Source organism: Delphinapterus leucas, chromosome X (assembly GCF_059928025.1).
Source record: "Delphinapterus leucas isolate spDelLeu-1000000601 "Yukka" chromosome X, BTC_Dleu_Yukka2, whole genome shotgun sequence".
Taxonomy (NCBI): domain Eukaryota; kingdom Metazoa; phylum Chordata; class Mammalia; order Artiodactyla; family Monodontidae; genus Delphinapterus; species Delphinapterus leucas.
The window spans coordinates 91,043,114-91,058,426 of NC_143150.1; the positions used below are offsets into that span (position 1 = coordinate 91,043,114).

Genomic DNA, 15,313 nt, shown 5'->3' on the forward strand with positions numbered 1-15,313 from the left:
GCCCAACACAGACAAAATAAATAAACAATAAAATAAAAGATATTGAAAAATATATCAAAAAGAAGCAATCATCTAAATCCATTTGTCAATCAGACAAATGATTTAGTTTCTCCAATAAATCAATGGTATTTAAAATTGGGGGGGAGGGGTGTATAGAGGATTTACAGGAAGGGAGATTCAAGAGAAAAATATCCAGCAGCAATAAATGACCTTTGGATATAGATTTAACAAAGCTACTGTAAATAGACATTTTAAAGACAATCATGGAAATTTGAATATGGACTGAGTATTAGACAATATAAAGAAGTATTGTTAATCTTATTAAGTAAATATAATGGCCTAGTGGTTCCTTATATAATGTACTTATGAGTTAGGGATACAGAATGAGGTATTTATCTGTGTAATGCCAGGATGGCTGGGATTGCTTGAATATGCCCCAGTGAAAAATGTGGGTGAGGAGAAAAGATCAAACAAAACTGGCAGAATGGTATTAATTGTTGAAGCTTAGGAATAGAGCCATGCACGGTTTTTGTGTGTGTGTGTGTGTGTTTTTACTATCTTCTACTTTATATCTGTTTGAAAATTTCAATAATAAAAGAAAAAAGACAGAAGCCAACGTGAAAGAGTTCCAACTGGCTCCTTCTAAACTGAACAGTTTGACCAATAGAAGAAATAATGACTGCAATGAATTGAAAAGCACTGAATATATAACAAGTTCAATAAAATATAGAAAATGACAACAGTAAAGTCTTAAGAAATATAAAAGCGCCTTAGGACACTGCATTGCCACTCCTGACCCTCTCTCGTGCTCTCTGACTGCCAGCAATGGCGGGTATGGACCCCACGCTCCAGTGCCATGCATTTTCAGGGCTAGTTGATTCGGCAGCCATGTGGCTGACAGGGTCTTGGTGCTCTGGCCTGGTGTCAGGCCTAAACCTCTGAGGTGGGAGAGCCAAGTTCAGGACATTGGACCACCAGAGGCCTCCCTGCCCCACATAATATCAATTGTCGAGAGCAGAGATCTCCATCTCAACGCTAAGACCTAGCTCCACTCAATGACCAGCAAGCTCCAGTGCTGGACACTCCACGCCAAAAAACTAACAAGACAGGAACACAACCCCACCCATTAGCAGAGAGTCTACTTAAAATCATAATAAGTTCACAGACAGCCCAAAACACACCACAGGATGTGGCCCTGCCCGCCAGAAAGATAAGATCCAGCCTCATCCATCAGAACACAGGCACCAGTCTCCTCCACCAGGAAGCTTACACAACCCACTAAAGCAGCCTTACCTACTGGGGGCAGACACCAAACACAATGGGAGATACAAACCAGCAGCCTGCGAAAAGGAGACCCCAAACACAGTAAGTTAAGCAAAATGAGAAGACAGACAAATACACAGCAGATGAAGGAGCAAGGTAAAAACTCACCAGACCAAACAAATGAAGAGAAAATAGGCAGTCTACCTGAAAAGGAATTCAGAGTAATGATAGTAAAGATGATCCAAAATCTTGGAAATAGAATGGAGAAAATACAAGAAATGTTTAACAAAGGCCTAAAAGAACTAAAGAGCAAACAAACAATGATGAACAATACAATAAATGAAATTAAAAATAATCTAGAAGGAATCAATAGCAGAATAACTGAGGCAGAAGAATGGATAAGTGACCTGGAAGGTAAAATAATGGAAATAAACTACTGCAGAGCAGAATAAAGAAAAAAGAATGAAAAGAATTGAGGACAGTCTTAGAGACCTTCGGGACATTAAACACACCAACATTCGAATTATAGGGGTCCCAGAAGAAGAGAAAAAGAAAGGGACTGAGAAAATATTTGAAGAGATTACAGTTGAAAACGTCCCTAATATGGGAAAGGAAATAGTCAGTCAAGCCCAGGAAATACAGAGAGTCCCATACAGGATAAATCCAAGGAGAAACATGCTGACACATATTAATCAAACTATCAAAAATTAAATACAAAGAAAAAAGATTAAAAGCAGCAAGGGAAAAGTAACAAATAACATACAAGGGAATCCCCATGAGGTTAACAGCTGATCTTTCAGCAGAAACTCTGCAAGCCAGAAGGGAGCGGCAGGACATATTTAAAGTGATGAAAGGGAAAAACCTACAACCAAGATTACTCTACCCAGCAAGGATCTCATTCAGATTCAACGGAGAAATTAAAACCTTTACAGACAAGCAAAAGCTAAGAGAATTCAGCATCACCAAACCAGCTTTACAACAGATGCTAAAGGAACTTCTCTACCCAGGAAACACAAGAGAAGGAAAAGACCTACAATAACAAACCCAAAACAGTTAAGAAAATGGTAATAGGAACATACATATCGATAATTACCTTAAAGGTAAATGGATTAAATGCTCCAACCAGAAGACATAGACTGGCTGAATGGATACAAAAACAAGACCTGTATATATGCTGTCTACAAGAGACCCGCTTCAGACCTAGAGACACATACAGACTGAAAGATATTCCATGCAGATGGAAACCAAAAGAAAGCTGAAGTAGCAATTCTCATATCAGACAAAATAGACTTTAAAATAAAGACTATTAGAAGAGACAAAGAAGGACACTACATAATGATCAAGGGATCGATCCAAGAAGAAGATATAACAATTGTAAATATTTATGCACCCAACATAGGAGCACCTCAATACATAAGGCAAATGCTAACAGCCATAAAAGGGGAACTCAACAGTAACACATTCATAGTAGGGGACTTTAACACCCCACTTTCATCAATGGACAGATCATCCAATATGAAAATAAATAAGGAAACACAAGCTTTAAATGATACATTAAACAATATAGACTTAATTGATATTTATAGGACATTCCATCCAAAAACAACAGAATACACATTTTTCTCAAGTGCTCATGGAACATTCTCCAGGGGACATCATATCTTGGGTCACAAATCAAGCCTTGTTAAATATAAGTAAATTGAAATTGTATCCAGTATCTTTTCCGACCACAACACTATGAGGCTAGATATCAATTACAGGAAAAGATCTGTAAGAAATACAAACACATGGAGGCTAAACAATACACTACTTAATAACGAAGTGATCACTGAAGAAATCAAAGAGGAAATCAAAAAATACCTAGAAACAAATGACAATGGAGACACGATGACCCAAAACCTATGGGATGCAGAAAAAGCAGTTCTAAGAGGGAAGTTTATAGCAATACAATCCTACCTCAAGAAACAAGAAATATCTCAAATAAACAACCTAACCTTCCACCTAAAGCAATTAGAGGATGAAGAACCAAAAAAAAACCAAAGTTAGCAGAAGGAAAAAAATTATGAAGATCAGACCAGAAATAAATGAAAAAGAAATGAAGGAAACAATAGCTAAGATCAATAAAACTGAAAGCTGGTTCTTTGAGAAGATAAACAAAATTGATAAACCATTAGCCAAACTCATCAAGAAAAAAAGGGGGAAGACTCAAATCAAAATTAGAAATGAAAATGGAGAAGTAACAACTGACACTGCAGAAATTCAAAGGATCATGAGAGATTACTACAAGCAACTCTATGCCAATAAAATGGACAACCTGGAAGAAATGGACAAATTCTTAGAAATGTACAACCTGCCGAGACTGAATCAGGAAGAAATAGAAAATAAGAACAGACGAATCACAAGCAATGAAATTGAAACTGTGATTAAAAATCTTCCAACAAACAAAAGCCCAGGACCAGATGGCTTTACAGGTGAATTCTATCAAACATTTAGAGAAGAGCTAACACCTATCCTTCTCAAACTCTTCCAAAATATAGCAGAGAGAGAAACACTCCCAAACTCCTTCTACCAGGCCAACATCCCTCTGATACCAAAACCAGACAAAGATGTCACAACAAAAGAAAACTACCGGCCAATATCACTGATGAACATAGATGCAAAAATCCTCAACAAAATACTAGCAAACAGAATCCAACAGCACATTAAAAGGATCATACACCATGATCAAGTGGGGTTTATCCCAGGAATGCAAGGAGTCTTCAATATACACATATCAATCAATGTGATACACCATATTAACAAATTGAAGGATAAAAACAATATGATAATCTCAATAGATGCAGAAAAAGCTTTTGACAAAATTCAACACCCATTTATGATAAAGACTCTCTAGAAAGCAGGCATAGAGGGAACCTACCTCAACATAATAAAGGCCTTATATGAAAAACCCACAGCCAACACCATTCTCAATGATGAAAATCTGAAACCATTTCCTCTAAGATCAGGAACAAGACAAGGTTACCCACTCTCACCACTATTATTCAACATACTTTTGGAAGTTTTAGCCACAGCAATCAGAGAAGAAAAGGAAATAAAAGGAATCCAAATTGGAAAAGAAGAAGTAAAACTGTCACTGTTTGCTGATAACACGATACTATACATAGAGAATCCTAAAGACTCTACCAGAAAACTACTAGAGCTAATCAATGAATTTGGTAAAGTTGCAGGATACAAAATTAATGCACAGAAATCACTTGCATTCCTATACACTAATGATGAAAAATGTGAAAGAGAAATTAAGGAAACACTTCCAATTACCACTGCAACAAAAAGAATAAAATACCTAGGAATAAACCTACCTAAGGAGACAAAAGACCTGTATGCAGAAAACTGTAAGACACTGATGAAAGAAATTAAAGACGATACAAACAGATGGAGAGATATACCATGTTCTTGGATTGGAAGAATCAACATTGTGAAAATGACTCTACTACCCAAAGCAATCTACAGATTCAATGCAATCCCTATCAAACTACCACTGGCATTTTTCACAGAACTAGAACAAAAAATTTCACAATTTGTATGGAAACACAAAAGACCCCGAATAGCCAAAGCAGTCTTGAGAAAAGAAAACGGAGCTGGAGGAATCAGGCTCCTTCACTTCAGACTGTACTACAAAGCTACAGTAATCAAGGCAATATGGTACTGGCACAAAAACAGAAATATAGATCAATGGAACAGGATAGAAACCCAGAGATAAACCCACACACCTATGGTCACCTTATCTTTGATAAAGGAGGCAAGAATATACCATGGAAAAAAGACAGCCTCTTCAATAAGTGGTGCTCGGAAAACTGGATAGCTACATGTGAAAGAATGAAATTAGAATACTCCCTAACACTGTATACAAAAATAAACTTAAAATGGATTAAAGACCTACATGTAAGGCCAGACACTGTAAAACTCTTAGAGGAAAACATAGGCAGAACAGTCTATGACATAAATCACAGCAAGGTCCTTTCTGTCCCACCTCCTAGAAAAATGGAAATAAAAACAAAAATATACAAATGGGACCTAATGAAACTTAAAAGCTTTTGCACAGCAAAGGAAACCATAAACAAGACCCAAAGACAACCCTCAGAATGGGAGAAAATATTTGCAAACGAAGCAACTGACAAAGGATTAATCTCCAAAATATATAAGCAGCCCATGCAGCTCAATACCAAAAAAACAAACAACCCAATCCAAAAATGGGTGGAAGACTTAAATAGACATTTCTCCAAAGGAGATATAAAGATTGCCAACAAACACATGAAAGGATGCTCAACATCACTAATCATTAGAGATATGCAAATCAAAACTACAATGAGGTATCACCTCACACCAGTCAGAATGGCCATCATCAAAAATCTACAAACAATAAATGCTGGAGAGGGTGTGGAGAAAGGGGAACTCTCTTGCACTGTTGGTGGGAATGCAAATTGATACAGCCACTAGGGAGAACAGTATGGAGGTTCCTTAAAAAACTAAAAATAGGACTACCGTACAACACAGCAATACCACTACAGGGCATATAGACTTAGAAAACCATAATTCAAAAAGAGTCATGTACCACAATATTCATTGCAGCGCTCTTTACAATAGCCAGGACATGGAAGCAAACTAAGTGTCCATCGACAGATGAAAGGATAAAGAAGGTGTGGCACATATATACAATGGAATATTACTCAGCCATAAAAAGAAATTGAGTTATTTGTAGTGAGGTGGATGGACCTAGAGGTTGTCATACAGAGTGAAGTAAGTCAGAAAAAGAAGAACAAATAGCGTATGCTAACACATGTATATGGAATCTAAAAAAAAAAAATTGTTCTCATGAACCTAGGGGCAGGACAGGAATAAAGATGTAGAGGTAGAGAATGGACTTGAGGATCTGGGGAGGGGGAAGGATAAGCTGGGACGAAGTGAGAGAGTAGCATTGAGTTATATACACTACCAAATGTAAAACAGATAGCTAGTGGGAAGCAGCCACATCGCACAGGGAGATCAGCTCGGTGTTTTGTGACCACCGAGAGGGGTGGGATAAGGAGGGTGGGAGGGAAGTGCAAGAGGGAGGAGATATGACGATATATGTATATGTATAACTGATTCACTTTGTTATACAGCAGAAATTAACACAACATTGTAAAGCAGTTATACTCCAATAAAGATGTTTTAAAAGAGTGAAAATATAAATAAAATAAAATAAATGAGTCCAAATAAAAAGACTCATTTAATTTTTAAAAATGTGGTACATATATACAATAGAATATTACTCAGCCATAAAAAAGAACGAAATAATGTCATTTGCAGCAACATGGATAGACTTAGAGACTGTCATACTGAGTGAAGTAAGTCAGACAAAGACAAATATCATACGATATCGCTTATATGTGGAATCTTCAAAAATGATACAAATGAACCTATTTACAAAACAGAAATACAGTCACAGATGTAGAAAAGAAACTTATGGTTACCAAAGGGGAAGGCAGGGGTAGAGATAAATTGGGAGATTGAGATTGCCATACACACACTACTATATATAAAATAGATAACGAATAAGAACCTACTGTATAGTGCAGGGAACTCTACTTAATACTCTGTAATGACCTATATGGGAATAGAATCTAATAAAGCGTGGATAGGGACTTCCCTGGTGGTCCAGTGGTTAAGAATCCACCTCCCAGTGCAGGGGATGTGAGTTCGATCCCTGGTCAGGGAACTAAGATCCCACATGCCGTGGGTCAACTAAGCCCGTGTGCCACAACTATTGAGCCTGTGCACCACAATAGAGAGCCTGCGTGCCACAACTACTGAGACCGCCTGCTCTGGAGCCCACGTGCCACAACTAGAGAGAAGCCCGCGTGCTGCAACGAAGAGCCCACACACCTCAGTGAAAGATCCCATGGGCCGAAAATAAGACCTGACGCAGCCAAAAAAAAAAAAAAAAAAAAAAGAGTGGATATATGTATATGTATAACTGATTCACTTTGCTGTACAGCACAAACTAACACAACACTGTAAATCAACTCTACTCCAATAAAAATTAATTTAAAAAAAGATAAGTGGGCCAGCAGGGCTCAGTTTCCAGTGGTGCATACATTTAAAACAGGCAGTATCGGGAACTTCCTGACTGTCCAGTGGTTAGGACTCCCTGCTTCCACTGCAGGGACCAGTTCCCCTGGTCAGGGAACTAAGATCCTGCAAGCCGTGCTGCGCGGCAAAAAATTTTTTTAAAAACCCAAAAAACAGGCAGTATGAGCTCTAGATGTGGCAATTCTTCACAAGAGAACTTCCCATTTGGAGAAAATGTTTTAATTATGAAGTTCGGGGGAAGGGAAAGGGGCCCAGACTGACTGTAAGAGACCCAAACCACCCAAGTAGTCCTTTTCACTCTGCCTGTTCCCTTCCACACCGACCTGCAGGAAGCCGGGACTTGGCAAGTGGCCCAGAAGAGATGGGAGGTTGGAGCCACTAACTTGGTGTTTCTCTTCACTCCGGGTTAATGATGATCATAGGTATGAGGTGACAATTTCTAAGTTGGTCCTGGAGGGGTGCACACGTCTGGAGGCGGAAGATGATCTAGGAGGGCACAAGGTATACAAAGAAGGAAACCACTGGACCATCTTAGAATGAGCCTAGACCCACAGTGTGGGGAAGACAGGGGGAGATTAGAAGATGTGGGCGCTTCTGAGACTGGGGGTACCCATCATGTGACCACAAAAGGAGAGTGACAACCTGGGCTGGTGGGAAAGGAACACCTTAGACCCAGGGGTTGGCATGGGTGCGGGGGACCATTAGGCTCTCTTGGCTCTTGCCTGCAGGACCCCTGACCTGTCCTATCATTTCAGAATGCTGTGGTAACCTTGTCCTAGACCCCAAGGCAACAAAATGCTGCTGCTGAGGTCGCTACAGACCTATTAGTAGAATCTAGTTCCCCCTGAGCAGGCTGTGGCAGGGGGCTGAGCTGGCTGATGTAGGAACTGTTTAATTCAGTTGAGTTTCTATCGTAAGGGACATAAAACTGGTTTACTCCTGTCGTAATAAATGATACACTTCTGCTACAGTTTATGGTCCAGTAGGGTACCACTTCTGACATGGACATCAAGCCTATACTTGCCTGCCACACATGAACCAGTCTACACTCTCTAGCATGACCGGGGATGGACAATCCCATCACCCTGGACTTCCTGCTGGCCACTAAGTCAGGGTGTGTGCAGTTGCCAACACCTCTTGCTGCATCTGGATTAAATGACATATTTGGCTGGCTTGTCTCTGGATCAAGATCCTGGCTGCAGTCTGTCCTCCAGGCAGGTGTGATTGTTCTACTGGGAGTCGTAGCCACAGTCACTCTCATCTGATTTCACTCAAAATAAATAGAAAGGGTTTTTGTCCAAGCCCCTATCAGTACGATGACTGATGGGGCATCTGATGGGATGGTCTGTGCTTCTAAAAATAATTCTTAGGGACTTCCCTGGTGGTCCAATGGTTAAGATGCTGCGCTTCCATTACAAAGGGCGCAGGTTCCATACCTGGTCGGAGAACTAAGATCCCGCAGGCCACGCCACAGTGCGGCCAAAAAATAGAAAAAATAAAATTAAAAGAATTCTTAGCTAGCTGGATCCATGAAAGGTCAGGCAGTGCAGGTGTAGGGGAATGGCCCTGCCGTGGCGGTGACCTTGCACATCTCCATGGAGCCCACATGGGCCAAGGTTTGGCTGAAGTCCGAAATGAGTCTTGGCAGAATGTCCTGGGATTTTCCCTGGGACATAACAGGACAAGCAGCCTGAGGAGGAGCCGCCAAGAGGCAATTTTCCATCCGCCTCCCTGGCTCTGGTGCAGCTGGAATTCCCACCTTGATCACACTTAGGGTACAGCTGCAGGCTTCTGTGTAAAGTCTACAAAATTGCTTGGCTGTGGTTTAAAGTTGGTTCTTCAATAACAGAGCGACCCACGGTCTATCATCTGGCCCTTCTGGTTCAGTGTCAAACTGTGGGACTAAGGACATGGGAGCTGACATCACGCTGGTCTTACTTTTGCTGTCTCTGTAAGGACTACACTGCCTGAGTGAGTTTGGTTTCATTGTCTCTTTTCCGGCTGAATCCGTGGACATGTGACAAGCCAGCTTAGCAGCTGCCAGTGCACTGCTGCTTAAGAGCTGTCGCCCAAGTGACAAAAATGTGTTGAAATGTGAAGGAGGATATGCTTTCTCACACTTTGGCGTTTTGATAAAATATCTTCCCGGTGTCACCTTATCTTACAGTTTCCCACATCACCTCCCAGAGTCACATCGCCTGGATGCCACCTGTGTGGACTGTGGAACTCGGCAGGACATTAGTCATTGTGAACCCACTGAGGCAGGAGATAGATGGGCTCCAGGCTAGAAGTTTACAACTGGCCTCCTGTTCATACTTCCTGGGGTGAGAAAAAGATGGGCTCCAGGCCGGACATTCACTACCAGACTCCTGTCTGCATTTCAAGATCTGCACTTCGATGTAAGAAACAACAACAGGAATAGGGCAAATAGCCGGACATTGGACACTTCTATGGCAGGACCAGAGAGGGACTAAACCTTGTTCAAAGATCAAGAGGTCATACACTTCTCATCCTTGGGGCAAGGGAAACACTACACATATGCAGGAAGCCTCCATGGGGTCAAAAAGGCAGGGGATGCCAGACCATAATGAGTCTTGCTATTTTCCCTCCCAGACGCCTTTGCAATGGAATGATACCAACACCATCTTGACTGAGGGGTGCATTCGCACCCAGGGGAGGGTCCTGAGACAAATAAGCCATGGAGTCGAAGAAATACGACTGGTCAAGAAGACAAAGACCCAGAAGACTGCCCCCTTATAAAGGATTTAAACTTCCCAAAGGTGCGACTCTCAGGACTCTCTCGTTGAGTTCGCCCATGCATCTTTCTGCATGTACTCTTCTTTCCTAATAAGCAGTTTACTTTCCTCTATACCTTGTCTCCTTGTCAGATCCCTCCTTTAAAGGTAGACAGGGACTGGGGATTTAGATTCTGGCTGCTGGCCCTGTGGTCTAGCAGTTAAGATTCCTGGTTTCCACCCAGGCAACCAGGGTTCGATTCCTGGTCAGAGAACTATAGTCTCGCTCCCAGCCGCTGCTCACTGCAAGCTACCACTCACTGCTGTGTGTGTCAGAAATCACCACCAGGAGCTTAGATGTGGAGTGTTACTTAAGAGATTCCAAAAGGGAAGACAGGAAACCATAACCATTTTCCTAGAGAAATACCCCAATGAAAGGAAATCAGTTCATCTGTGTAAGCTTAGGACGCAGATCACAGACATTTCACAGTGAAAAGGGTATTTGGAGATTAATTAGGTCAACAACAGCCTAAGTCAGATGGGTATGCATTATTGTACCCATCTTACAGGTCAGGAAATGGAGACACCCAAATGTAAAGCAACTTGCCCAAAGTCTCAGTCATGGAGTTGGGACTTACAATGTCCCTTTCTTCCATGGAGTTGGGCCCCTTTCACAAGCTATAGTTGCTGGAGCAAACATCGGACAACTACAACAATATGTTCTTACACTTTTGTTAGCGATTATTTTCCCCTTTCAAAAGTTAAAGCAGAGAGTTAAACACCATCTGAAAGCAGGCAAATAGATGAAGTTTCTCACTCTTATGGAAAATGCATGCCCCACAAGTGAGACTGCATGGAGCGCTCTGGAATGTCACCACCGCCAGTAGGTAGCCCTGGCAGTTGCTGTCATGCAATGACTGTGTATATAGATCACAGTCTCCTCACAGCACGCATGCATGAAGGGCTCCGTTTGCCTGCAGGCTGGTGCTCCCAGTTTGGAATGGCTTCTCCTTTGTGCCTGGCTGCCCTCTTGCTCCCAATCTCTGTTCTGAGGCTGTCACCCAATCCGTGCCTGTTGCATATTCAGATGTATATCTCGGTTTGTGAATTAGCAAGAGAACCAAAAGCTTATTGTATTTGCAGTTTTTGATCCTACACATTAATCAAACTTATAATTGCCATAACCATAGTTATATAGCAACTTATAATTAGTTATGTAAAATAGTCTCAATATTTGAGTAAAAAGCAAAATACTAGAAAGACCTGGCTTCTTTACCTGGTGTTCCTATTTCTTTTCTAAGTTCCAGCATGGCTATTTGAAAAATCCCTATAATAATTATGAATTGCTTAGATTAAATTAAAGTAGTACTAACATGGTAAATTCTCACATGTTCACTTATGTCTTTTTAAATAAAATTAACTTTAACAATTTATGTTCTTAAAGGAGAATGTTGGGAATTCCCTGGCAGTCCAGTGATTAGGACTCAGCGCCTTCACTGCGGGGGCTGGGTTCAGTACTTGGCCGGGGAACTAAGATCCTGCAGGCTGCACAGCCTGTCCATAATAAAATAAATAAAGGAGAATGTGATCACAAAACTTTTTTTTCTATATTATTGCTTTTTTCCCCCCTTTTTATATACTGGGGTCACTACAATGAAAACAAAATAGCATTACTGAATTTTAGCTAAAAACTACTGTTCGGTGGAGGCTCTGGGTCTGAGACTTACTCTTCTGTTGTCAAAAGATGTACTTCTTTTGTCAAAAGTTCCAAACTGAGACTTTCTAACTGTGATGCCTACCGAGGCTGAAAGAACCTGGGGAACGGGTCATCTCTCTCACTTGTGATTCTCTGTTATTTAGTGCTGTGTCCATAATTACCACCAGGGATAAATGCACCCTGCACTTAGGACTGAGCATCATTTTATTTAAATTTTGAAATGTGCATCAATTTAAAGAAACATATTAGGGCTCCTACACTGGTGGTGGGAATGTAAATTGGTGCAGCCACTATGGAAAACAGTATGGAGGTTCCTCAAAAAACTAAAAACAGAGTTGCCATATGATCTGACAATCCCGTTCCTGGGCATATAATTCAAAAGATACATGCACCCCAATGTTCATAGCAGCACTATTTACAATAGCCAAGACATGGAAGCAATTTAAATTCCCTTGACAGATGAATGGATAAAGAAGATGTGGTACATATATACAATGGAACACTACTCAGCCATAAAAAAGAATGAAATAATGCCATTGGCAGCAACATGGATGGGCCTAGAGATTATCATACTAAGTGAAGTAAGTAAGACAAAGACAAATATCATATGATATCACTTATATGTGGAATCTAAAAGATGACACGAACTTATTTACAAAACAGAAACAGACTCACAGACATAGAAAACAAACTTATGGCTACCAAAGGGGAAAAGGGGTGGGGGAGGGATAAATTAGGAGTTTGGGATTAGCAGATACACACTACTATATATAAAATAGATAAACAACAAGGTCCTACTATATAGCACAGGGAAGTATATTCAATATCCTGTAATAAACCATAATGGAAAAGAACATGAAAAGAATATATATATATATATGAAACTAAATCACTTTGCTGTACACCAGAAACTAACTCAACATTGTAAATTAACTATACTTCAATAAAGATTAAAAAAAAACATATTAGGTAATAACGTTCATTTGGTATATGGATATGGCAAAAGCAGTGATGGTTGTACATGAATTACTGAAGTCTGTACCACAGTTTTATCATATGAATATGTTTTCTATGTATATGTGTCACATATGTATGTTATATGTGTCATATGGAACAGATATAATATGAAATCCAAACATGTATACTTTTTATATATACCCTGCATGTTAAAACTCTGGAAATTATGAGGAAAGTATCAGTCTCTGGATTTCTTTTTTAGCTGCAGCTAAAAGCTTTATGATGCAGTGAATTGAGAAGTCAACAGGAGAATTAGGCTATAAATTAACACATCACACACCAACTTCAGAGAATGGACTTCTGTGTCCCTTTGCCCATGGCTGTGTTTTGAGCATCACCTGCTTAGTAAGCTGGAACTCAGACCAGTTCTCTTGACTCCAGTGCTTGAATGGTTTAAATTATGCTATGTGCTTAGTAACTGGAAAAACCACATGTGATAAGAAAAACCTATGGCGATGGCAACAGAAATCAATTTATTTCATAGTGTTCACACAACATAAAAACATAAAAGGAAGGACTTATTCTGAACACTTTCCCATTGTTACATAATTATAAGATGTTATAAGTAAAAAGAAGGGCACTTTGCAATTCAAAATATCTCGCTATAGTGTCAAAAATGGGGGAAGGGGTAGATATTTACTCCATAGAGTTTTATTTTAATATTTATTTATTTATTTGGTTGCACCAGGTCTTAGTTGCAGCAGGCAGGCTCCTTAGTTGTGGCTCAAGGGCTCCTTAGTTGCAGTTCGCCAGCTCCTTATTTGTGCCATGCGAACTCTTGGTTGTGGCATGCATGTGGGATCTAGTTCCCTGACCAGGGATCGAACCCAGGCCCCCTGCGTTGGGAGCACAAAGTCTTAACCACTGTGCCAACAGGAAAGTCCCTCCATAGAGTTTTTTTTTTTTTTTGCAGTACGTGGGCTTCTCACTGTTGTGGTCTCTCCCATTGCGGAGCACAGGCTCCGGACGCGCAGGCTCAGCGGCCATGGCTCACGGGCCTAGCTGCTCCGCGGCACGTGGGATCTTCCCAGACCGGGGCACGAACCCGTGTCCCCTGCATCGGCAGGCGGACTCTCAACCACTGCGCCACCAGGGACGCCCACCTCCATAGAGTTTTAAACCATTTTAATATATTCTATGAAATCCAAATGTTCAAAGGGTCAACCTTAAAATGTATAAAAATGTTGGAACTGTACTAACACTCATTACTAAAGAATATTCATTGAATATTTGCCCCAAGCCCAGCAAATGAGGGCTGTAACCCCCCACGTGGGCCTCTGCCACCTCTGAGAGCAGCCAAGTCACTCAGTCTCTCTGTGAGGCAGAATAGTCATTAAGAAACAAAAGGTCTGCTCGCAAAATCCTCCAACACATCTTTCAACTTTTTACTTGAAGAAAACAAAAACAGTGCAGTTCACATATTTAGACAACTTTATCACTATTGCTCAGAGGAAAGGCCTGTCTTGGTCTAGTAGAATTCTACGGGAAGCCCTTGTGCTTGGTAAAGTGGGGAATATTCAACTCTGGCAGCCCACTAATCTAATTAATAAAATGGTACCCTTTATACCACACTTGGATTATTAATTTTTCAGAGAATTTGAATGCAAAAAATAACACTAAATCAATATAATTTAGACGTTATTTCACAATTAAGAAAGTATCTCACAAGTCTGTTGAGTTGCAGGTGTTTATGTTCTATCACTTTGCTAAGAAACAGAGATATCCTTTGTGTATCACGAACTGTTCCCAGGCCATTTCAAAATCCTTGTTGGGTGCATTAGGATTTTTTAGGTGGTAAAAAGAAAGTTTTGGATTTTTAAAATTACTGTGGCCCTTGCAGCACTATTTACAAGAGCCCGCTCATGGAAGCAACCTCATCGACAGACAAATGGATAAAGAAGATGTGGTACATATATACAACGGAATATTACTCAGCCATAAAAAGGAACGAAACTGGGTCATTTGTAGAGATATGGATGGACCTAGAGTCTGTCATACAGAGTGAAGTAAGTCAGAAAGAGAAAAACAAATATTGTATATTAACGCACATTTGTGGAATCTAGAAAAATGCACAGATGAACCGGTTTGCAAGGCAGAAATAGAGACACAGATGTAGAGCACAAACGTATGGACACCAAGGGGGGAAAGCAGGGGGAGGGGGTGGTGGTGGGATGAATTGGGAGATTGCAATTGACATATATACACTAATATGTATAAAACAGATAATTAATAAGAACCTGCTGTATAAAAAAGAAAAAAGGGGCTTCCCTGGTGGTGCAGTGGTTGAGAGTCCGCCTGCCAATGCAGGGGACACGGGTTTGTGCCCCGGTCCGGGAAGATCCCACATGCCGCGGAGCGGCTGGGCGCATGAGCCATGGCCGCTGAGCCTGCACGTCCGGAGCCTGTGCTCTGCAACGGGAGAGGCCACAACAGTGAGAAGGCCCGCATA

General features: G+C 40.8%; 1 protein-coding gene across 3 annotated transcripts in view; it reads right to left on the reverse strand.

Moving 5' to 3' along the window:
• Positions 1–15,313, reverse strand: part of USP11 (ubiquitin specific peptidase 11) — an 80,428-nt gene that overhangs the window by 35,613 nt on the left and 29,502 nt on the right. Inside the window, exon 21 of one of the 3 annotated variants that reach the window (XM_089904966.1) lies at positions 7,242–7,881. The exons of 1 other annotated variant lie outside the window; for it this stretch is intronic. The gene's annotated coding sequence lies outside the window, so the exon portion shown is untranslated. One more of the 3 variants, XM_089904965.1, reaches the window with a different exon arrangement.